A 26,252-nucleotide genomic window follows, 5' to 3' on the forward strand; every position below is an offset into this window, starting at 1 on the left:
AGAGAACTACATCTTCAGCAGTGAGGAAATTGCTGGAAAGGTATTTCCTGTTAGAGAAAAAAATAATCATAATGCTTGAAAATAGTTTTTAAAATACAGTAAAGTCTCGTTATATCGATATCGGATATATCGATAGTCCCGGTTATATCGATACTATTTCTATGCACGCACGAAGAAAATTACATGCAAACAGGGTCGGCTATATCGATAGTCCCGGTTATATTGATATTTTTTCGGACTCCCTTGAATATCGATATAACGAGACTTTACTGTACCAAATACGGTGATACCTCGGTTTACGAACCCTTTGGATTACGAACTTTCCGGTTGGTGGAGTGTTAAATTTATGATTATTTTACCTTGGCATACAAAGTATTTTTCGGGATACACACGTTGCTGCCACAATGAGTGATGTGTCGTTCGCGAACCAGCCCTTTCTAACAAACAAAATGTCAGCCGGCTTGTTTTGGTCCTCTATTCTCCGCCCCCAGTCTTCGGTTAAAGCCACGTGATTGGTCAAGAACGCAGCAGTAAGGGGTGGGGGGGGGGGGGCAAGAGAGATAGCTAGATAGAGATAGAGAGATAGAGAGCTAGAGAGATAGATAGCTACAGAGCTAGCTAGAGAGACAGAGGGATAGAGCAATAGCTAGAGAGCTCGAGAGTAGAGAGATAGCTAGATCGCTAGATATATCTGTGCCCCCTAAAATGTCTCAATGTTTTGCGCAGCTTGGCAACATGCTGCATTGTTGGCGTTTGCACTTGTAACCAGGGGTAAAGAATCCCCGAGATCGACACGCACATTTGTATTTGCTTTACGTCAAATCACAGTAGATTTGCGGCGTGCCATGGAAAGATTGATCGCATTCCTCCCCGTACACATTCTTTTTTAAGACGCGTCATCTGGTGTCTCTCATGGCTGATATTTGTAACTGTCATAGAATGTGCACTAATGCTAACCCTAACAGTCACCCCGTTTGATGCGAGTCCACAAATTGGGATTCCATTTTTTTAAATTTGATGGACCCACTCGTACAAGCGGCCCAAATACTCCCCTTTTTGTGCACAACACTCAAATAAATGTCCCGTATTTTTGCAAGGCTAGCCACGGATGGTTCGAGAACTTTAAGCGTCGTACAGGGATTCATAGTGTCATTCGTCATGGTGAGGCAGCCAGTTCTGAGGATAAAGCGGCCAAAGCTTACAAGGAATCAGTCCTCAAGATGGCTACGTTCCTCATCAAGTGTTTCATGCTGATGAATGCGGCCACTCCATTCCATCAAACCTTCAACGACAATCACAAAGGTCAATAAAATGACTTTATTACACAGTACCGTTTATTTCTTTAATTACAATACCATAGCACATTTATTACCCATAAAATAAGGTATATTTTGTGTAGTTTTTTTTAGGATTAGAAAGTAAAAAAAAATTATGGGGACCTCGGAACGGATTATTCTCATTCTAATGGTTTCCTATGGGAAATTAATGTTTGGGATACCCAATTTTCCCAATTAAGCCAAGGTTTTGCTTTCCATCAGAAAATACGATATACATACTACGAACAAAAATGTGTAACCTTTAAGCTTCTAATGTTTATTTTAATCTGCTTGATGAGCATTCGCTTCATTAATTGTGCTAAATATGTATGTTGGGGGGGTAAAAAAAATAAATCAAAATAAGCATTCATATCAGGGAACTCAACGATTGCCTGGGTTACGGGCTGTTTGTAAGTTATTTCCCATGTCGCTAGCTTCCAATGTTCAATAACAACAACAATAATGATGATCACCAGCTCCTATAGTCCTCCAGGGTCTCCATGTGTTTTTCATTCTCAAGCAATAATATGAATATGAACAAGCTGAATAATAGAGTCAAATGTGGTCACGGAGACAAACACACACACACACACACACACACACACACACACACACACATCTGCAAATACACCCGAGCCTTCTGTTGGGAGCGCAGGAAGGGTTCTGCTTCACTTCCCATTTGGAAAAGCGACATATTAAACTGAATTGGTGTGTATGCTTTGGTCGTCAGAAGCACATCTTCAGGCGAGCGCCTCGCCTCAGCACCTCTCAAATAGACGCCATATTTACACTTTCTCCTTCGTCACGCGCTCGTGTTGTTATTTTGATTGCCGAAGACTCCCGATGGAGAGTGTGTGTGTGTGTGTGTGGGGGGGGGGGGTGTTCACATTTGCACTCGGAGAAAAAAAAAAAAAAGATTGTCGGAGCATAGCATAGCTTTTTTTTCAATCAATCGATTGATCGCAATGGACTAAATTCATTTGATTCTGGCACTGTGACATTTAATAATATATAATATTTCGGTACATAATCAGAACTCTCATTATTTTTTAAATTATTTTCATCGATGAAAAGGTTTCTTCGGCCGTCATCTGTACTTCTTTGAAGGTGTCGGACATTGGGCTCCTCATCCAAAAAGCTTCGTCAGCGAACTAAAGTTGTGCTGGTAACTCTCACCCTATATAGACAGTGATACCTCGGTTTACAAAGTTTTCGGTTGACAAATGTTACATTTATGAAAATTTGACCTTGGCAGACAAACTTTTTTTCGTAGACGGAGCTGCCTCCATGATTGGATTTGCTTTTATTAGTCTCACAGTGGAGACATTTACATTTCACAGCAGCAAAGTGATGAAAGGTGTACCGACCGTTCATAAATTGGGGAACGTCAGTACTTCTGATTATCTCTAATGTTCTATATTTCTGGCTCTGATTGCCCCATTAGCTCTGGTATAATATGTTTTCAATATTCAATTAGAAGTTGAAAAATATGGCGGATTTGCTAGCTGGTAAGGAACATTTTATCGAGGTTATTTTCCACTGTAGTAAAGGATGTAAAATTGACGTCATGCATGCTCATTATGCACAGGGTGGGATATGAGTTTATTGCTATGAAACCACACCACGGCATGAGGAAATTTTAATTAAGACCAATTGTTTTCTTCATCGACGCTCGACGAAAAAGCTAATTAAACATGAAGCCGGCAACATTTCCCGTATGAGCGCGCACGTATTCACAGCAGAGCCATCTCCCCAGGTTATGCCAAATCATTTTACATACAGCGATACCTCGGTTTACGAAACCCTTGGCTTACAAACTTTGCGAATGTTACATTTATGAACATTTTACCTTGGCATACAAACTATTTTTCGGGATACACACAGAGCTGCCACAATGAGTGATGTGTCGTTCGCAAACGAGCCTGTTTTTGTCCTCTATTCCCCGCCCCCAGTCGTCGGTTAAAGCCACGGGATTGGTCAAGAACGCAGCAGTGAGGTGGTGGGGTGACAGACAGAGAGCGAGTGAGCACGTTCTCCAAAAAACAAAATGGCGTCTTCGGTTAATTATAATATAATAGCACATTTATTATACATAAAATAAGGTATATTTTGTGTAGTTTTAAGGCTTAGAAAATTAGAAAATGATGTTTTATGGGGACCTGGGAACTGATTATTCTCATTTTAATGGTTTCCAACGGGAAATTAATTTTTGGGATACACACTTTTCACTTTACACACTCTGTCTGGGAACCAATTATGTTCGTAAGCCAAGGTATCCCTGTAACGCGTTGCTTGTCTTTCCAGGCTTGGACCACCTCGCATTAGTCGTAGCGTCAAAGTTCTTCTTCTACTGATGAAAAGGTTTCTTCAGCCGCCATCTATACTTCTTTGAAGGTGTCGGACGTTTCGCTTCTTATCCAAGAAGCTTCGTCAGCAAACTAAAGTCTTACTGCTAGTTTCGGCTCTCTCTCTCTCTCTCTCTCTCTCTCTCTCTCTCTCTCTCTCTCTCTCTCTCTCTCTCTCTCTCTCTCTCTCTCTCTCTCTCTCTCTCTCTCTCTCTCTCTCTCTCTCTCTCTCTCTCTCTCTCTCTCTCTCTCTCTCTCTCTCTCTCTCTCTCTCTCTCTCTCTCTCTCTCTCTCTCTCTCTATATATATATATACACCTACGAAACTACCAGTAAGACTTTAGTTCGCTGACGAAACTTCTTGGATGAGAAGCGAAAAGTCCGACACCTTCAAAGAAGTATAGATGGCGGCTGAAGAAACCTTCTCACCGATGGACCATTCCTGTCCGACTGAGAGTTTACACAGACGTGTTCTTCTTCTACTGTTGATGTTCGGCACACGAACGAGACCTCAATCAAGCCTCTTTTGGCTGCAATAAACGCAGGGCTGACATTTGGTCCTTGTTTTTGATCGACTACATGAGAGCAGAATTGGTGCACGCTTGACAGATGGACGCTTCCTCAAAAATAGCCTCTTCAATAAAATGTCTCGCACGCCGTCGCAGCAGAAGTCAAAAGACGCGATGGGGACTTTTTTGCATTCCTTCACGTTGCCGCTTTGGCATGGATAGACATGTCGATTTGCTTGGCGAGGCGGCAGAGCGTGCCTCTTTATTATTAGTTCCGTGTTATGGCTTTTTTTTGTCTTGTAATTATGGAGTAACTTGAGGTGCTGCTGCCTTTCTTTGCATGCGCTTTGCTTTGCCAACTCCCAAGGCTTTGTTTCTATTTTCTGCAGAGTGAGCTGCAAAACAACATCGAAATTTGACGATGCTCAAACTGTTGACGTTCAGAAGAAAACACATTGACATGAAGGGTTCACTTTTAATGCCGTTTCTCAAGCGATGCCGACGTTAGATTTAATCAGTGTTACGCCTAGGCCTTCAGTAGTGCTATGTCTGAATCACTCCGCAGCTGCGAGTGCGGTGTGATTTACTACACGTCCACAAGAGGGTGTCATCGGCCAGGAAATAACTTGTCACTTGAAGAAAATTAACCCACGCAAGTTGTGTCCATAATTTGTAAAATCACTTGGAATGACTTCTACTGAGCGTATTTGACAAAGATTCCACAGCATATAGCTAGATTTTACCTTTTAAGTCTAGCGCAGGAAGTCGTTTTTGAGTTGATGACGATGCCTGACGAGACGTCACGGAGGGAACGCCCCTGACCGAGAAAGCGACACACAATGCATTTTGGCTACTTTGTTTGGTCTGAAAACTTCGTGTTGAGGGCGAAATTAGAAGGAAAACATAAATAACGCGATGGTGAATCGTTGTGTGTTGCACCAAGACTACTATTTGATACTAGTTGACACAAATTCCAAGCAGACAAATCAGCCTGCGTGTTTTGGGTATTTTAGATGCTATAAAACGTTTTTCTGCATATGCATTGATACCTTAGCTTACGAACGCTTTAGCTCACAAACTTTTTGCCTCACAAACAATAAATTCTTGGCTGACAAACTAGATTTCGGCGTACGAACATCAAACGACACGGTCGAACAGCGCCACGGTGGCTGGCGGACTGGTTTTCGTCACCCCTTTCCTTTGTGTGCAGACGTGGTTTGTTATCAAGGATACTTTTGCTATTATGGGACAAAATGTTCATGAAAGAGATCAATTTCTCATGTCAGAAAATAGTCCCCATCCTTTCAGGACACACAGTGACAGACGCAAATTGAAAACGAAGAAATAATTACTGCCTTAAGAGTGATGGAGGACACACAAGAGACCTTGAGGGAAGTCCTTTGGGACCAAGAGGCCCAGCGGGGGGGCCTCTATTGTAGTAGGTTCAGATCAACATTCATGGGATGGTTTTTTGGGTTTTTTTTTTTTTTTTGTATTGTTGAGGAAGGGACATTCTAGCTCCAAGAAGAGATAATAATAATAATAATACATTACATTTTAAGCACCTTTCAAAGCTCTCAAGGACACCTTACAGTCACAGACAAGCATAGGTACTATAATCAATAAAATACAATCACAAGTAGAATACAATAAATAAAATACAATTATAAATAGAAACAAGAGAGAGAGATATACAGAAAATGCAATTTTAAATAGGTGGCACTTAAAGGACAACCGACATCACTTTTTTGTTTCCTAACTGACATCAGATAAACGTTTTATAGCATCTAAAATACCCAAAACACGCAGTATGATATTTTTAGTCAATTGCAAAACATCAATAAAAATGACTTCAAGTGTCCAAAATCTGCAAAAAAATTGAGCTGCGAATTGGGCATTTTCAGGGGGGGAAATGTAGCACCAAAAAAAAGAGGCAGAAAATGGCGACAAAGCTCTGTGTAAGGAATTAATCAGCCCCTTTCCCCAACCTGATTAATTCCTTACTTGGAGCTTTGTCGCCCTCTTCTGCCTCTTTTTGGTGCAACACGAAGTTTTCAGACCAAAGTACAGCAAAAAAAAAAGCATTGACGTGATGGAAGGACTGCTACAATGTGTCCTTTTTTCAGTCAGGGGCGTTCCTTCAGTGACGTAACGTGAGGACTCGTCACCAACTCAAAAACAAGACTTCCGGAATATTCAGTGCGAGTCTTAAAATGTAAAATATAGCTATATGCCCTGGAATCTTTGTCAAATACGCTCAGTAGAAGTCATATGAAGCCATTTTACAAATTATGGACACAACTTGTCCGGAGACATCAGTAGCCCTTTAAGAGGTCCCCCTATATGTAAAATATGTTTGGCGAATGCGAAAATAAAGCAGGTGAATCTCTCTTCACCTCTTCAAATAGTCATTTTGTGGCCATTACAGCGTCATCAAACCTCGTTGACCTCCGGCAAAGAGCCAGGGTTGGTCTTCAATAGCCCTCCCTTCACAAAAGGCTAACAATAGGACCAAATGGCGCGGCTGTTTTGCCTCCACAACAACGGACCACCAGCGTTTACCATCCATCACCGTCAGAAGACTGCTGGTGCCCTTGGACGATTTCAAAGTGACACGTTTTGCCACCACGTCTTATGGAGTCAGTCAAGGCGCTTGGCGTGCGAGTGGAGCAGCATTGTCGTCTGGAATCCATTGATAAAAGGCATTCGATGACATGGATGGAAAAGTCGTCTTGACATCAAAACATACCTTCATTTTTTTTCCCCCCCAATTTATTTCTGGATAAGAAGTCGAGGGACGGAGACCAAGTGGCGTTTTCCCAAAGACACAATTAGAAGCTTTTGTTTCAACACAGAATCCTCTTTTGTGCGGCGCACTGGAGGGAAAGTCATCAGTCAGCCTGGTGGATGGGACAAAATGGAGGGCCGTCTCATATGGACAACCCCCAGACACACACACACACACACACACACACACACACGGGTGGCCGACAACTTCTTCTGGAGAAAAAAAAAAAAATGTTTTCAAATGAAACGTTTGTTGTATTCAATAAAGCAAAGCGCTACAAGCTACATGGACTCCTCTTTCTAAGCGCATTTCAAAACTCTCAAGTACACTTTACAGTCACGGTACAGTCCGAAGCACGAAACAGGCTTCCGATTGGCTGCCGTGTCGAGTATGCAAATATCCAAACGAATGTTTGTTTGGATGTTTGGACGAATAAAGGTTTTCTGATTCTGAATTAATTGACGAACAGGTTTTGTGGCAATCTTTTGTCAAGAGCTAACTATTGCATATCTTATTGTGAAAGTATGGAATGGAAAGAGAAGTCAACCATTAAGATGATGACCAAAAAAATGAATCAAGTCTGTCTATAACACCTGTTGAGTGTCATTCTCCGGCGCATTTATTAACAGGAATTGTGTTTGCCCGGATCTCCATTTTGAAATGGTCACGAGTCCTCCATTTCAAGTGTCTGCTTTCCGGTTCTTTCACCAGTCATGGTCAAGAGACTGCAAGGGTCCATTCCCCACCCTCTCGCCCCTTTTCTACATTTGAGTGTCTTTCACAAGGCTAGCGCTGAAATTCTGACATGGTTGACAGCGTTTGATTCCCTTCCCAGGAGCCTTGAAAGTGCTCACTTAGAGTTATTGTCGTGTCGCGCCAATGCTCGCAACCTGTCACGATTATCCACAGACTCACCTGCTGGGCAGAATCTGTCCTCTTCAAACGAAGCCAAATGGACTTTACGTGACCACAAAGGCCTCATTTCTTCTTCAAAACAACAAGCGGCTAAATGGTAGCTACGGTTGCGTCAATGAGTGGCTTTGAGGCGACAAACACATTTTCATCTAAATTTAGTCAAGAAATGTCCCTTTGAAAGTTGGGATCAAAAGTTGCTTCACTGTGATACATCGCTCCGTAATAATTACAACTATCCATTGAGTTATTTTCATCAGAAAAGGTTTCTTCAGCCGTCATCTGTACTTCTTTGAAGGTGTCGGACGTTTCACTTCTTATCCAAGAGGCTTCTTCAGCGAACTAATGTCTTACTGGTAGTTTCAGCCCTATATATATATATATATATATATATATCCCTCTCTGGGGCAATCAGGCCAGTCGTTAGTGGGGGACAATAGGAACAATCAGTGGAGCCGCAGGGAGTAGTCCTCTGCTCCCCCCAACCTGAGAGCAAGGACCTATCATCGCAGAGTCCGGCACCGTCATGTCTGGACAGTAGGGATATATATATATATATATATATATATATATATATATATACACAGTAAAGTCTCGTTATATCGATATTGGATATATCGATAGTCCCGGTTATATCGATACTATTTCTATGCATGCACGGAGAAAATTACATGCAAACAGGGTCTGATATATCGATAGTCCCGGTTATATCGATATTTTTTCGGACTCCCTTGAATATCGATATAACGAGACTTTACTATATATATATATATATATATATATATATATATATATATATATATATATATATATATAGGGCCGAAACTACCAGTAAGACTTTAGTTGGCTGACGAAGCTTTTGAGATGAGGAATGAAACGTCCGACACCTTAAAAGAAGTCCAGATGACGGCTGAAGAAACCTTTTCATCGATGGACCACTGCTATACGACTGAGAGCTTACGCAGATGTTTCATAAGAAAAGGCTGGGCTCTTTTGACTCCATGTGGAGTTAGATACCACAAGTGGCTAAATACAGATGTCTAATCTTAGAAATGTATTCTCGCCCTGAGTCAAAACAACTCAAAGAAGACACGCAAAAGTGACAAATCAAAAACTTGCCACACATTCACGAGAGAAGGCCGACGCGTCGTAAATCACATGACCATCCTTGTTATTCTCTTTCCATTTCGGGTTTTCATGTTTCTGTGTAAGCTCTCAGTCATACAGGAGTGGTCCATCGATGAAAAGGTTTCTTCAGCCGTCATCTGTACAAATTTGAGGTGTCGGACGTTTCGCTTCTCATCCAAGAAACTTCGTCAGCAAACTAAAGTCTTACTGGTAGTTTCGGCCCTATATATATATACATATCCCTACTGTCCAGACGTGGTGGGGCCGGACTCTGCTCTGATAGGTCCCTCCTCTCAGGTTGGGGGGAGCAGAGGACTAATCCCTGCGGCTCCACTGATCGCTTCTATCGTCCTGACGAACGACTGTCCTGATTGCCCAATTTGCCCTGGTATCACCTCATCATCATGACTATGTTACAGTCTATTGTACGAACGATCCAAATTGAACCTCACACCACCATGTCGATTTAGTGAAAGATTTTGCTGTTTTATGAAAATGACTTCTTTTACTCCCCTTTCAAAGCATCTATTTTCTTTGGCTAAGATTTTAACCTCCTTGTCGTCAAATGAGTGGTTGCTAGCTTTTAGGTGCATATGTACTGCCGATTGAGGCCAAAACTACCAGTAAGACTTTCGTTTGCTGACGAAGCGTCTTGGATGAGAAGCGAAACGTCCGACACCTTCGAAGAAGTACAGATGACGACTGAAGAAACCTTTTAATCGATGTTTTTTGTAAGATTAGAAGAAAAGCAGGAAGTCAATCGCGCCAAGGACACTGACATTCACGCGTTGCGACGTGGCGACACTGGCAAGGTGTTTTCCCCGCTGTGAGGCCAAGCTGCTATCTCTGACCGACCCCCCTGGCCTCCGTTTCCAGGTCGCAACCCCTCACAGGCACTGGTATTATTGTGTCGCCGCTTGGTGCCATGACCTAATCCTGGCGCGGAGCAGAGAGGACCATTGTCCAAAGGGTGAACTGTGGTTTGGAGATCACACGCACGCACCAGTGTAACGATCCCGCCCTGGCAACCTCCATGACAACCATGTGTCCGACTGGGCCGTGGTTGTGGCGAGCAAGCGACGGACGGGAATGTCGTGACACATCACAGTTAATGGGACCAATTGGAGAGCCAGAAGACAGACAAAGGACGACCAAATTAGGGAGTGTCATCCACAAGGAGAAAGGAAGGAAAATCGTGTGTGGCTCAAACAAACTACGAGACGCAAAAATCATTCAAATGATCCTGAAAAAGAACAAAAAAATGGACGAAATATAACAGAAGCGCAAAGTGTGTTGTTTATTGGCCATTTGAAATCTGTGCATTTATGGGCCATTTATTCCTGCTTTGGCAGCCTTTTCTTTGACAATTTCTTCATAATGCGAAGTAGTAGTAAGAAGAAGAAGAACTGCTTCATGTCACAAAGAGGGTGCAGAAAGTGCTGAAGAATGAATGACTCCCTGTGTCTTTGTCTTGTCATATTATTTGTTATTTTGTTACTTTTTAATTTATGTTACTTCCGGGTTGAGTGAACGCTGGCGCGTGTGGCTGCCGCTGCTCGCCCGCAGAAAAAATATCCTGCAACTGTAAACGTATACACGTATAAATGAAATGTATAATAATAATAATAATACATTTCATTTCCAAGCACCTTTCAAAACTCTCAAGGTCACTTGACAGTCACGGGCTAAGTTTTTTCTGTTAATATTAATAATAAACAGGGGGTAGTGTTACATGAATTAAGCCCCGCCTCCCAAAAAAGCTAGTTAGTCATCACAAGGTGAGGGGAATGGACCAGCACTTGAGCTACCTAGCTAGCTATCTAGCTAGCTAGCTATGTATTTGCTATACATTAGCTATCTAACTCGTTAGCTACCTATTTATTAGTTATCTATTAGCTAGCTAGCTAACTTTCTATCTATTTCAGTTATTCCGGGTTGAGTGAACGCTGGCGCATGTGGCCGCCGCTGCTCACCCACAGAAAAACTGATCCTGTGACTGTAAAGTGACCTTGAGAGTTTTTGAAGGTGCTTAGAAATCAAATGTATTATTATTATTGTATTAATCGCTTTTTTTTGGGCCTGTAATGGGCAGCATTTTTCCAGTCGGTCTGCGGATGCATGAGAAGAAAGGAGCATGAGAACTGTCGCGTCGCGGCTTGGAATTGAAGCTGATTTAAACGGGAGAGGAGTTGTGCAACAATCTCTTTTCATCAACGGATGCTCCAGCTTCTTGTTTGCTTTCCACATTTAGCTTGTAGCAGACGTGCACGTGTCACCACAAAGTCCCTCACTGTACCCATCGGCGATCTGCGCTTCTTAACTTCCTCATCATGAAGGAGTCGAGCGATTGATGCCGACTTAAAGAAAGACAAGGGACCCCCTGCGATTATCGACTGTGCCCCCCCCCCCTTGTTGTTCCTTTGCACACGGCGCAATTCTCCAAAAGCTCGGAAAGCCGTTGCCAAAGTGAGCGAAGCATGACTGCAGGCAGATGCTGCCCACATGGCCCGTCCCCACTTTGACTCACAGCTAAGCTAAGCTAAGCTAAGCTAACACTCTCGCTCCAACAAGACGTCAGCGCGTTCTTACGGGTGGATTTGTGCTTTGAGCACGTAGACAATTTGAAATGTGATCGGTCGGGACTCGATTCCACAGCTTGAGAGGTAAAAGTTTTCATCCTATTTTGAGCATTGGGCGTAGTTTGATGGACAACTACGTCATTTTTTTGATAACACTCTATCTGGTTTTTATTGTCATCACCATTTTTTGCTATTTGTATATTTTGCCTCTCGGCGGCGATTGGTGGTCAAATGAAGACGGACGGATGGGACATTTTCAGGCCTTTGCTAAATGTCCATAGGACAAAATATGCACCTAAATATTCCACACTGCAAATCTCCCTCGGCTCTGTCTGTCAGTAATATAAAACCAATGTAACCGGCACATCTTTAGAATTATTTTTCAAATGCTAAATTGTCTTAGCTTGAGACAAATCAATATCAGACAAGTTCAAATGCAAAAAATCAGAATACAAGGACGTTCTAATGGTATCTCAGTATGAACAATTTCACATTCTCTATTTAGAACGGAGGTATTTCTTACCCGATATTTTGAGGTATTCAAAACATGTTGTTGAAAGCTTTGTACAATTAACCCATTTGCACCAAGAATGGAAAATGTTTGATGAGATTGGTTGGATAATTTTGTATACGGGATAATAAGGATGTGAAAAACTCGAAAAAAATGGCATCCATTTAGCTGCACAGTGTGTCGTTTCTGAGACACGAGCCGTGATCATATGGACGAAAACAAACTCTTTTCAAAAATCAATTGATAGGTCTTCATATAGAAATGAGTTCATCGATAAATAATAATCAATAATATATATATATATATATATATATATATATATATATATATGCTTATATGTATATATATATATATACACACACACACACACACACACACACACACACACACACATACATATATATATACACACACATACATATATATACACACACATACATATATATATATATATATATATATATATATATATATACACACACAAACATATATATACACACACATATACACACACATATACATATATATATACACTTTTTACTCACTGGGTGTGTTTAGGGGTGTGTGTGTGTGTGTGTGGTTAATGAGAGGAAAAAGATCATACCACAAAAAGTAAAACGATATTTTAACCAAATTCACTACAGAGGTGGGGACTTTGAATGTACCCATTCAGAAACCTCATTCCTGCTGTTATTTCAGTTTCAAATCCACTTTTTTTATTCTTTATTAAAGAAGTTGAAGTAGGAGATGGGGTGACATTTTGTCTTCAAATGTAACACTAGTTCTTCTCTAAACTTATCCGCAATGGTGGTCCTCAATTCTTATCTGGAGTTATCCGGACCTCACAAAAAAATGATACAGGAACGTGTGTGTGTGTGTGTGTGTGTGTGTGTGTGTGTGTGTGTGTGTGTGTGTGTGTGTGTGTGTGTGTGTGTGTGTGTGTGTGTGTGTGTGTGTGTGTGTGTGTGTGTATATCATCCGTACGCCATCTTATTGCCGCAAAGAATTTCACTGTTTGGAGAGGCGTCTCCATACGCACACACGAAGGGATAGCCTGATAAAAAGGTAGCGTCAATGGGAGGGGGAGGATGAGAGCAGATATGACACAGAGAAATTTCATTTCCTGTCGCGCACTGAAAAAAATAATAATAATAAATATAAAAATAAAATAGTATCAGCGGAGAAAACCTGGCTGAGAGATGGGATGTCCCCCCGCCCCCCCGCTGACTGACATTGATAACCATTTGTTCATTTCCTGACAACAACAGGGAGAAAAGTGCAAAAAGGGGCTGAGGCGAAATGGAATGATGCCCACTTTTCGCTTTTTTCGTTTTGTTCAGCGAAAGACGGGCGGGGTGAGGCCGCCCGACAGCTTGCGATCGGGCGTCCTAATCGGACAATCACTTATTAGTTGAGAGAGTGAAAAGAAGGGTCAAATTCTCCCGGTTGTTTGTGACGCTGAGCTTTTTTTTTTCTCCGCCATTTGCATTTTAATGGAAGGCTTTTATAGACTTCTCGGTTAGCGTTAGCCGCACCACAAGTGGCATCATTAAGTCAACTAAGCCGGATTAGCGGCGATGTTGTGGTCAGATATTGACGCGCCATCACAGAAACCTGTCTCTCTTTCTCTCTTCCGGGATGAGACAAAGACCAAAAAAAATCGAAGAGGACTTTTCATACAAGTCAAGTCGACAGCGAGTTGATGTATTGCTTGTTCAAGTGGGTCATCTTCAGATGAAAGCGAGGGGGGGGGGGCGGTTTCTTTACTCCTGATTTCTTGCTCAGAGGCCAGCGACTGAGAAAAAATAAATGATTTGAAGCACAGAACTGCAAATAGGAGTGCTTTCCAACAAATTTGGTCGATTCTTCGGCGGGAAGTCGCAGGTGCGAATATTAGAAACAAACAACAAAAATATCCTTCATTTAGCGCAGGGGTTGGGAACCTTTTTGACTTAGAGAGCCATAAAAGTAAAATACAGTGATATTTTGGCTTATGAACTTAATTGGTTCTCAGACAGAGTGTGTAAAGCGAAAAGTGTGTATCCCAAAAAAATAATTTCCCATAGTAAACCATTAAAATGAGAATAATCCGTTCCCAGGTCCCCATAAAACATAATTTTCTACTTTCTAATTTTTAAAACTACACAAAATATACCTTATTTTATGTATAATAAATGTGCTATGGCATTATAATTAGAGAAATAAACCGCACTGTTTAAATAAAGTTGTTTTATTTACCTTTGTGATGGTCGTTGGAATGGAGTGGCCGGTTTCATCAGCATGAAACACTTGATGAGGAACGTAGCCTTGTTTCGCCATCTTAAGAATGATCCCTTGGAGGTGCTTTCTCTGCCATCATTTTACCTTGTTCCTCATCAATTGTGTTCTGTTTAGCTGGGTTGATAGCTTTTTCCAGTTCCATATAACTTGGGAATTAACTCTATTTGGGAATTGAAAATATGACGTGGATTTTTTTAGGACTTTTGTTTTTTTCATGCTTGGGTGCCGATAAAGCGCGGGCCATGGCCTCTTGCAATGTTCTTTTATTTTCCACAAGAGGGCAGCATTTCCCTTTTTTCCATGTTAGTGCTTTGTTCCACCTTCAGCTGTTGTTAAAGCACTATCTAAACCAATATGGATGTATTGTATTTTGGACAGCCACCCTCATTTCAAGCTCATATCACTCCAGATCCATCTAATTTAGGAATTAACTATTTTTTCTGACGAGAAAAAGAGAGTCTAAGGTTCTTATGCTGTATTAACTGTTGATGTAGTCCTAAAACTCAATATTCTGTGGGTCCTGGAATTCGAGTGACAATGACAAAAACCCTGGCACTGGAGTGGACACATTTTTTTTTTGCACATGCTCTGGCAGTGATTGAGTTAAATAAAATTAAACGGACAAACTTTGTCCTTAAGCTTGACAAGAGAGTGTTCACTTCATTTTGCGCGCTCCAATTAACCTTTGAAAGGGTCCAACCTTTGCACAGAAGGACACAGATCAATTCCCCCGCAATGATACACATCTGCACAGCGCCTCGAATGGCCTGAAAAAGTGGCTTTTGCAAACGCTGCGCAAATATCGAGCTAGCACGGCTATTTGCTCGGAGTCCACACGTCTGATGTGTGCCAGGTGCAGATACAAAGTGTCGGCTTGGTGAAGCGTGTGAAAGTGGTGCAATTTGGGATATAAGGTCAAGGCTGATTCGGGACGACGCCAAGCGGAACGCGGGCCCCCCTGTTGGGAGATTGTGGACTCCGTCAGCTGGTTAACTCATTCACTACCATTCCCAAATTTATTCGCCAACTGAAATAGCTTGCTAGCTATTAGCGTATGTAGTCCTGAAATATCCTGGGATTCTAGTGACAATGACAAAAACCCTGGCACCGGAGTGGACACATTTTGGCACATTGTCTGGCAGTGAATGAGTTAAACATACATATATTGAAAAAATATGTTTAACCGAGACTTAGACAAGACTAGCCAAGACTACTCGTCAGGCTTATTTAAAAGGGGGCGTTTACCTGTTTCGACATTAACTGCCACCTTAGGTCAGTATCATCCAATCAAAATTGCGCTTTCAGCCAACCTAGGTCAGTATCATCCAATCAAAATAGCGCTTTCAGCCAACCTAGGTCAGTATCATCCAATCAAAATTGCGCTTTCAGCCAACCTAGGTCAGTATCATCCAATCAAAATTGCGCTTTCCGCCAACTGCAACCCAAACAGGAAATGAACAGCGTCAAAACAGCCATCTGTGACTCATGAGCCATAGGTTTCCATCCCCTGTTCTAAGAGATCCAAGTCATTATAGAACACGGATAGAAAGTTCGTATCGTGGTAAGCAGGTGTCACATCAGGTCGGGACTGATAAGAGTCAGCGAGGCTTTAATCTGACAAGCGAGGTCATGTTTTACAGCTAAAATGTATACTTTGTGTTTTGGATGCATGCTGACCAAACACACGATCTCTCATACACAAACTAGATGTCACCTGTGCATGTGCAAATATGGCCGTATATGTGTCGTAGTCGCGTGCAGAGATGAGCTGCCTGTCACTCAGCAGGTATCTGGCCATGGAGGTCACACCCCGATAGTTGCCCGAAGAAGAGATTATGCTAGTGTGCTGACGTGTGTGCACATGTGTGTCCGCGTTGAAGAAAAAAAAAGGGCATCAAAAGCAGATTATGCATTGTGATATGAGACTGGGTTAGCGTCGTCGACTGTGTTTGCATACAGAGTTGTCACGGCCTCGCGGTTTGAGCTTTAATCCCCCCCCCCCCTGCACACGCTGAATCCTTACTGGCTGATTTGGCACTTTTTCAGAGTATTAAGCTCGCAGGCGAGGAAGCTTTGTTTACCTAACAGGAAAGTCATCATGTTTTTTTTGGTGGTGGGCGGGGGCAAAAAGGGGTGCGGGGTGTGATATCCAAACTATGTTCCTGCTCTTCAGCTCTTGTGTAAGTCGTTTTTTTTTAACTCGGTTTACTTGAGCGGTTTTGAAGCCCCGTTAATGCTAGCGAGTCTTTCACCTTGAGAGGAATATGATACCGTACAATAAAGTTCTTTGTGATGAGGGGAGATAGTTGGGGAGGGGGAAAAAGTACCTTGAAACGATGGGACTAAGAGGAAAATGAAATGCTCAAAGTCAAAACTCGAACACATAATGTCATACAGTGATACCTCGGTTTACGAACCCCTTGGCTTACGAACTTTTTGGTTTCCGAACGTTAAATTTATGAACATTTTACCTTAGCATACAAACTTTTTTGGGGATACACACGGAGTGCCCCAATGAGTGAACGAGCCCGTTCTGCTAACAAGAAAATGTCCGCCGAATCATTTCATCCTCTATTCCCCGCCCCTAGTCTTCGGTTAAAGCCAGGTGATTGGTCAAGAACGCAGCAGTGAGGGGAGGTGGTTTAAACATTAAAGAGACAGGAAGACGACAGCAAGTGTTTCAACTTTGATCGTTCAAAGGCAGAGTGTAGACTGCAAGGTTAAAATATTCCATCAATCAGGCTCTACAAACAACCCGCACAAGCCATCTGTACACTTGAGGCAAAAAGCTATCAACCCAGCTAAGCAGAACACAATTGATGAGGAACTAGGTAAAATTATCGCAGAGAAAGCACCTCCAAGGGATCGTTCCTCAAGATGGTGAAAGAAGAAAGCTACGTTCCTCATCAAGTGTTTCATGCTGATGAAAGCGGCCACGCCATTCCATCAAGCCATCAATGACCATCACAAAGATAAATAAAAGGACTTTATTATACAGTACAGTTTATTTCTTTAATGATAATACCATAACACATTTATTATACATAAAATAAGGTACATTTTGTGTAGTTCTAAGGCTTAGAAAACTAGGAAAATTATGGTTTATGGGGACCTGGGAACGGATTATTCTCATTTTAATGGTTTCCTATGGGACATTAATTTTTGGGATACACACTTTTTGCCTTACACACTGTCTGGGATCCAATTAAGTTCGTAAGCCAACGTATCACTGTATTTGAGTCATTACGGGTTGAAATGTATTATTAAATTTCTCCACTGTGAAACCAAACTGGGTTTGTCAAATTGTCCTATAAACACATTTTCAACTGCATGTAGTCGTAGCAGACCTTGCTAGCAAGCCTGCTGTCACAGTGCTGAAATCAAAGTAACTTTTCGTATTAATTGCTGATTTCATGCCAGCAGTAAGCGAAATGCAGAAAAGGCAACAAAGGAAATGAACGAGATGGAAATGCATTCAAAGCAAGTGGAACAGCTTGCTCTGATCAACGGTCTCTGAAATAATAATAATAAATTAATGTTAAAAAGCTTTCGTACACATTATTAATCCCGCGTTTTTTTTCTTCCCAAAAATCATTTGGAAAGCCGCAGGGTTTATTTCCCATTAAGATGACAATAGCAGTCTGCTTTGCCGAGACCCTTTTTTTGTGCTAATTATGCGTTGTTTGCAAAAAAAAAGTCATTTTCTGTTAGAGTGCACAAATCCATTACAGAGCTCCTCTCACCTCAAATAATGGAGATTGAATTAATGCGAAGGCTAAAACATGTGGCCCCCTGGACTCCACAAGATATGATTGATCATCTTATTGCAGGCCCTTAATCGATACCATTACTTCTTTCTGATCTCACACTGGCCCACTAACAAACCCCAAAACAAAGTGGAATGAGGGAGTGGTTTGAAATAAAATGTAAAAAGAAGCATCCCACCCACTCAAAAAGTGTTAAAAAAAACAGCAAAACTTTGAATTTTTGTCCGCCAAGTGGAAAACTTCACGTGTTATTTAGCATACTTGCTAGCGTACAGCGATACCTCCGTTTATGAACTTAATTGGTTCCCACAAAGTGTGTGTAAGGTGAAAAGTGTGTATCCCAAAAATTAATTTCCCATAGGAAGCTATTAAAACGAGAATAATCCGTTCCCAGGTCCCCATAAAACATCATTTTCTATTAAATAAGCCTTAAAACTACACAAAACATACCTTATTTTATGTATAATAAATGTGCTATTGTATTGTATTTAAAGAAATAAACTGTACCGTATAATAATGTTGTTTTATTTACCTTTGTGATGGTACGTCTGTGTAAGCTCTCAGTCGTACAGGAGTGGTCCATCGATGAGAAGGTTTCTTCAGCCGTCATCTGTACAAAAGTGAAGGTTTCGGACGTTTCGCCTCCTATCCAAGAGGCTTCGCTGACGAAGCCTCTTGGATAGGAGGCGAAACGTCCGAAACCTTCACTTTTGTACAGATGACGGCTGAAGAAACCTTCTCATCTTTGTGATGGTAGTTGATGGCTTGATGGAATGGAGGAGGGAGGGAATTAATGTTTGGAAGGAGAGTCACCTGCCATAAGGACTGCCCCTTGCTAGCTGCTTTTCAGTAATCCGGATCAACACAAGTTTTTCAACCTGTTTTATTGCCTGCTTAGACAACACAGAAACACCCTTAGCCACACGTAGCAATGGTCGATTTAGCATACTGGTACTGGGATGCTAAGTCACACAAACGCACACCTTGTTTGTGTTTTTCGATGATCTCCTTCTTCTGCTCGACTGTAATTTTCTTTTGTGTCCTATTCGGCTCAACACTAGCCTGTGGTGGGGTTTTTTTCGGTCCCATAAGAGCAAAATACTCCACTCGATAACAAACCATGTCTGCACTGCAAGAGGGGGGGGGGGGTGTGGAAAACTAGTCCGCCAGCCACCGTGGCGCTGTGTTGTCCGGTTCATCCGTCGAAAACTAGTTCGTAGGCCAAAATTATATTCTGGCAAATTTAATGTTCATAAGGCGTAAAGTTCGTGAGCGAAAGCGTTCGTAAGCCGAGGCATCACCGTATGTGACAATGTCGGGACTGCGTTTTTTTTTTTTTTTAGCCTTTCTGTCTTATCTGCTCTTCCATTAGACATTATCTGCGCTTGCACATTCCCTATTTCTTATTAATTATGCTCCGACTCACCTTACACAGAGGGATGGAGAGAGAGTCCCTGGTGCATTTTCTTCTCCGATCCTCTCCTGTCCTGCCCTATTGACACCAACACCTATTCAACGTCTTTGAGCGCAATTCCCCAGTGCTCAGGACAGCCCGTCTCAGTGATAAAACTCCCCCGATACTGCGCCTTTTATGCCGCCCGGACGAATACTCGCGCGCTAGCCGATACATACAAATACACAGCGAAGGCAACATGGAGGAAACGGCAGCGTAGAAATAATTCCTGCTTGTGCCGACGCCTTATCAGCCTTCTGCATGAGCCCCTCGTCTCAATCACCCCCTCCTCCTGTCGACGGTTTGCTTCATTTCTACCGATGCCGCTTACGACGGCTCGCTTTTTATTTATCACGCTGGTAAAATGTGATATTACTTTGGAATGTCGGTGTTAAAATGCGGTCCTCGGCGCTGTGACGGTAATTCGAAATCGGTTCACACTAAGAAGGCCAAACACAAGCGGTGTAGCGGGGGAAGCATGTACAGTGATACCTTGGCTTACGAACTTAATTGGTACCCAGACAGAGTGTGTAAGGCAAAAAGTGTGTATCCCAAAAATTACTTTCCCATAGGAAACCATTAAAATGAGAATAATCCGTTCCCACATCCCCATCAAACATAATTTTCTACTTTTTAATTTTCTAATTTTTAAAACTACACAAAATATCAACGCTGGCGTGTGTGGCTGCCGCTGCTCACCCGCAGAAGAAATGTCCTGTGACTATATAGTGTCCTTGAGTGTTTTGAAAGGCTCTTATTATTATTATTATTTTACAAATGTTGCCATTTTGTAGCGCTAACCTGTTCATCTAAATGTATTTGATGCAATGGCTCAAAATATTGGAAAAAAAACTTGTTTTGAAACTCCTTTTGTATCTGGGACGTACACTGACTGGACGGACAAATGTAAAACCTTATCCTCCGTTAGCTCCAAAAGCAAATATTTTATTTTGGGGATAAAAGTTCCGGGAGGTCATCGGAGTGCTTGTCACAGCAGGTTGGTTCACAAGGCTCAACCGCTGCCAACAGCAGCCGCTACAGCCTGTGATAACCCTTCGCCGCTCCGATTCTGCACATTGATCCCAACACACATACACACACACGCACACAAACAATATGTGATGTTAATGAAGCTAATCTCCAGAATCAGCAGGTCTATGGGCCGGGAAATTAACGAGAGCAGGTTAAACACACACACACACACAGTACATTCACTAACACCCCTTTTTCAAACTGTGTGTGTGTGTGTGTGTGTGTTGGGGTGAAATTGGTTTTCCTCAGGATTAAAGGATTAAAAAGGCCGTTAGTTCCTCAAAGTGCTCCAAATGCCCCCCTCAATATTCATTACGGCAGATACAAAAGGCAGAGAGGAGATCATAATGGCTTCAACCTTCTAATCATTTCAAGCAGGGTCACACCGGATCTCTCGCGAACCGCCACACGCACACAATTATAAAAATATACGTATATTAAATATATTTATATATATATATATATATATATATATATATATATATATATATATATATATATATATATATATAAATATGTGTGTGTATATATATATATATACAGACACATATACACACACACACACACACACACATATCTATGTATACACAGTATATATTCCTTATATAATTATGAATATTTTTATCATTAGCTGCACTATTAGCATGTGATCATCATGTGACTGTCTTGAATGCAGATTCCTTGTTTGAAATGATTGTCGTGGAATTGGAGTGAGTGTAAAAACGGCCGCAATATCCTTTTGCCACCTGCTGTCTTAAGAGTCACCTCAGGTCTCCTCCTTTGCTCAAGGCCAGTTGCGCCATGTCGTCGACAGGACTGTTAGACCATAAATATTATCGGTGGGGCAATAAATCCATATCTGCGTGTCCGATCACAGCCAGAAGGCAGTTTAAATTTCATGAAAAAAGGGGGGTGGTGGTTTTAATTGAAAGCGATTGAGCTTTTTTTTGACGGTGGCCTTTTTCACCCAGCGGGTTGCCACTTGTTCCCTGACAGCAAAAGAGGGACTGCTTGCCATTGTGTACGCGGATACGCGGGTGCGAGTGCAGCTGTTTGAAGCCTAAAAAGGGAGAATTGGAGGCCGCGGGGTCTTTTCCACGCTTACTGACCTTGAGGATCGCAGCAAACCAGTGGACGATGCCGTGGTTGAGAAGATTGTTGTAACCTGGGGTGACAATCAAATAAAAATGATAAGAAATGACAGCGATGTCTGTTTTGTGAGCACTTTGAAGCCAGTGACTTCTTTCATGCCGACACGTCAAGATAAGCCACAATTACACTCAGTGCATTAAATCATGTCGGATGCTGAAATCAAATCTTAGTTCGACTTCAAATAAGACACCACACCACATTTCATTCATTGTGATATAGCGCGTTAAGTACAGTGATACCTTGGATTTCAAACTTAATTGCTTCTCAGACAGAGTGTGGAAGGCAAAAAGTGTGTATCTCAAAATTTTATTTCCCATAGGAAACCATTAAAATGAGAATAATCCGTTCCCAGGTCCCCATAAAACATACATTTCTAATTTTCTGAGCCTTAAAACTACACAAAATATACCTTATTTTATGTATAATAAATGTGCTATGGTATTATTAAAGAAATAAACTGTACTATATAATAAAGTGGTTTTATTGACCTTTGTGATGGTCGTTGATGGCTTGATGGAAAGGAGTGGCCGCTTTCATCGGCATTAAACACTTGATGAGGAACGTAGCCTTCTTCTTTCACCATCTTGAGGAATTGGATTGGATTGGCCTTTATTAGTCTCACAGGGAATGATCCCTTGTCGGTGCTTTCTCTGCGATCATTTTACCTAGTTCCTCATCAATTGTGTTTTGTTTAGCTGGGTGGATAGCTTTTTGCATCAAATGTACAGATGGCTTGTGCGGGTTATTTGTGGAGCCTGATTGATGGGGTATTTTAACCTTGCAGTCTACACTCTGCCTTTGAACTATCAAAGTTGAAACGAGTCCAAATTTCACTGTCCTCTATCCATTTTGTCACCCTCTCTCCGTCGTCTGCCTGTCTCTTTAATGTTTAAACCACCTCCCCTCACTCCTGCGTTCTTGACCAATCACGTGGCTTTAACTGAAGACTAGAGGCGGGGAATAGAGGACAAAAACTGAGTCGGCTGCCATTTTCTTGAACGGGCTCGTTCGCCAACGACACATCACTCATTGTGGCGCTCCGTGTGTATCGCGAAAAATAGTCCGTAAGGTAAAAATTGTCATAAATGTAACGTTGGTAAACCGAAAAGTTTGTAAGCCAAGGGGTTCGTAAACCGAGGTATCACTGTGCATGGAAATAAAATGAGCATTCTCGATTCATTTTGAGGTATGATTTTGAACATCTTGAAAAGCGATTGCTATAGTTTGTGGGCCCAAGTGGTCTCACATGAAATGGAAATAAATCAAGGCTCATTACAGGCTGAAATGATAAACGGGTCATCAGCAAACACTCCCACAGTGGCTCGACTCTGCAGGGGAATACACACTGTATATTTAAGGCGGGGGGGGGGGGGGGGGACACCCCATCAGCACGAGATGGAAAACTATTCTGCACGTCATTTATCTTGCCTTGTTGGCACCCACCACAGCACCACTTCTATCAGGAGTCGCTGCGAGTACAGAAGCGCACGCACAAAACCAACCATTGGAGTCTTAATTTGAGGGGGGGGTTGACAAAAGAAGCAGCATGCTAACATGTGGCTGACATATTGAAAATGTCATGGTCACTTTTTGTTGAATCGCCACAAAGATGTACACCGTGTTGATGGCGAAATTAGAAGGAAAACACATCAATAACGCGATGGTGAATCGTTGTGTGTTGCACCAAGACTACTCTTTGATATTAGTTGACACAAATTCCCAGCAGACAAATCAGCCCATTTCCAACGAAGCTTGGGCGCCATCTTGTGCATTTTCTGGGACGCTACAACGGAGTCCAGACGGCTTCAATTGATATGGGAGGACTTCTTTAATCGATGGCAAACATTTATGCTTTCCTCTTCGGAACTATTTGAATCATATTCATAACTGGATGAGTAACAAGAAAGCATCTTCTCCCAATCTGAAGCAATTGTTTTGATTCTAGAGCAAGGCAAAACGTCCTGGCGTGACGTCACCAACAAGGGGGCGGGACCTTCTGAAACTCTCCATCTCCGAGGTCATTTTGAAGCAGTTTTGGGACACTTTAAGTCAATTTTATTGTTGTTTTACAGTTGACTAAAAATATCAGACGGCATATTTTGCGTATTTAGATGCTATAAAATGAAAAAAATAAAAATAAAAATAAAAAATTCTCATGTCAGTTAGGCAACCAAAAAATGATGTCGGTTGTCCTTTAAATACGAAAACACACATCTTGAAGCAGCGCAACAGGGGAAAAGTAATAAAAGGAAGCTGAAAGACAATTTGAAAATATCTAATAAGAATTCATGGACAAAATATGATTAACATCAGTCTTTGATTCAGATATTTTTAGGCCTGCAGAGAAGACTTTGGAGACCATGACGGTCCGCCACACATTTTTAATCACATCTTCTCACCAAATTCGTAGATCTACCAAATAATGACAATCAAAATCTTATCCCGACGAAGCGCTTAAAAAGTCACCGAGTAAATAAATGAAGCGAATGGCGAGTTTGCCGTGTTTTGTCTTTGTTCAAAGTTCTATCTGCGGGAGCCGAGCCTCTGAAGAGTCCCCTCTGAGAGCCGCCAATGATATTGTTCTGTGTGATGTGCATCTGCTGCTTTGATAATCCAGTGATTTCACTTTCGCTGGGGGGATTCCGCGAGTGCAAACATACAACGAAACACAAACTCCTCGACTGTGACGGCAGCCATTGTTCCTCCCAAACAATGTCTTCACTTTGATGCTTGTGACGCTTGGCCGGTCGAGGGGAGGTTTTCGCAATCTGTGCATCCAATTCCCACTTGCTTCTTTTTTTTTGCATCCTTTGAAAGCCCCTTTGCTACTCTTGTGTTTTTAAAGAGACCTAAACTATAACATTCAAAAGTCCATCCTCAACACCTTCACAATCAAGATGAAAGTGACAGTCCCAACGCTTATTCGTGCACTACATTATGTCAAACATGACATTCAGTGAATTCTAAGTTTGTTTTTTATGATAGTGTTTCATGTACAGTGATATCTCGGTTTACGAACCCCTTGGCTTACGAACTTTTCGGCATACGAACTTTACATTTATGAAAATTTTATCTTGGCATACGGACTTTTTTTTTCGGGATACACACGGAGCTGCCACACTGAGTGAAGTGTCGTTGGCGAACGAGGCCGTTCTCCTAAGAAGAAAATGGCAGCTGACTGTTTTTGTTCTCCATCAACGACCATCACAATGGTAAATAAAACAGTACGGTTTATTTATTTAATTACAATAGCATAGCACATTTATTGCACATAAAATAAGGTATATTATGTGCAGTTGTAAGGCTTATTTAGTAGAAAATTATGTTTTATGGGGACCTGGGAACGGATTATTCTCATTTTAATGGTTTCTTATGGGAAATTAATTTTTGGGATACACACTTTTCACCTGACTCAATGTCTGGGAACCAATTAAGTTCGTAAGCCAAGGTATCACTGTACCTGTCAACCTGCCGTATTTTGCTGCATTCTGTACGATTTTTGCACATTTTTAGATGTGTACGGCGTACAAGAAAGTTTGGACGGGAAACGCAACAATAGTTATACATAATTTTGAGATATTTTCGATTCCTTTTTCGCCGTTAAATATTAGCAGTAATGTTAAATGACAACCGATACCATTTCTTTGTTTCCTAACTGACATCAGAAAAACATTTTATAGCATCTAAAATACCCAAAACACGCAGGCTGATATATTTAGTCAAATGAAAAACACCAATAAAAATGACTTAAAGTTTAACAAAACTATATATAATATATATATTGTGTGGTTTTAAGGTTTAGAAAATTAGAAAGTAGAAAATGATGTTTTATGGGGACCTGGGAACGGATTATTCTCATTTTAATGGTTTCCTATGGGAAATTCATTTTTGGGATACACACTTTTCACCTTACACACTCTGTCTGGGAACCAATTAAATTCGTAAGCCAAGGTATCACTGTATTGCATTTTTTTTTTCCTCCGATGCGCTAAAACCTGAGCTGGTCTTTGATTGCCCTGCGGCACTGTGGCAACAAGTCTCCCAATCCTGATTGACAGGTTCAATCCTCCAATGTGTTTTGACACAAAAGGCAACAAGCGGATAGGAAATTGGCTTTTGTCTCCGCCTCGCAGCTACTTAACCTGCAACTGATTTCTCATTTATCAAAACGGACCTTACATGCTGCAAATGTAGCGCAGTGGTGTCATTTGGAACACGGGCTCATTCGGAGAACGGTGAAGATTGATCACATTTCTGAAGCAGTTATAAAATATATTGATCAGGTATAGTCCATTGCATCTCAAAATACATAAAAGTTAAGGAAATGTTGAATAAATTACTTATTAACCCATTTACGCCACCAATGTTCATATAAATACAGAATAATTCATTTCTTTTTAATCTAGATATAGCTAATAGCTATTAGATAGCTAATAGCTAATAGATAGCAAGTAGCTAGCAAATGATGATGATGATAATAA

At 41.5% G+C, this 26,252-nt stretch overlaps 1 long non-coding RNA gene across 1 annotated transcript in view; it reads right to left on the bottom strand.

Annotated features, from left to right (window-relative positions):
- The window catches only part of LOC148902636 (uncharacterized), a 56,673-nt gene that overhangs the window by 13,303 nt on the left and 17,118 nt on the right, over nucleotides 1–26,252 (bottom strand). The window contains exon 2 of the long non-coding RNA XR_016117686.1: nucleotides 21,729–21,784. This is a non-coding gene — a long non-coding RNA (uncharacterized LOC148902636). The remainder of the gene's footprint in view (nucleotides 1–21,728; nucleotides 21,785–26,252) is intronic.

Source organism: Hippocampus bargibanti, linkage group LG01 (assembly GCF_051943395.1).
Source record: "Hippocampus bargibanti isolate YZ-2025 linkage group LG01, ASM5194339v1, whole genome shotgun sequence".
NCBI lineage: Eukaryota > Metazoa > Chordata > Actinopteri > Syngnathiformes > Syngnathidae > Hippocampus > Hippocampus bargibanti.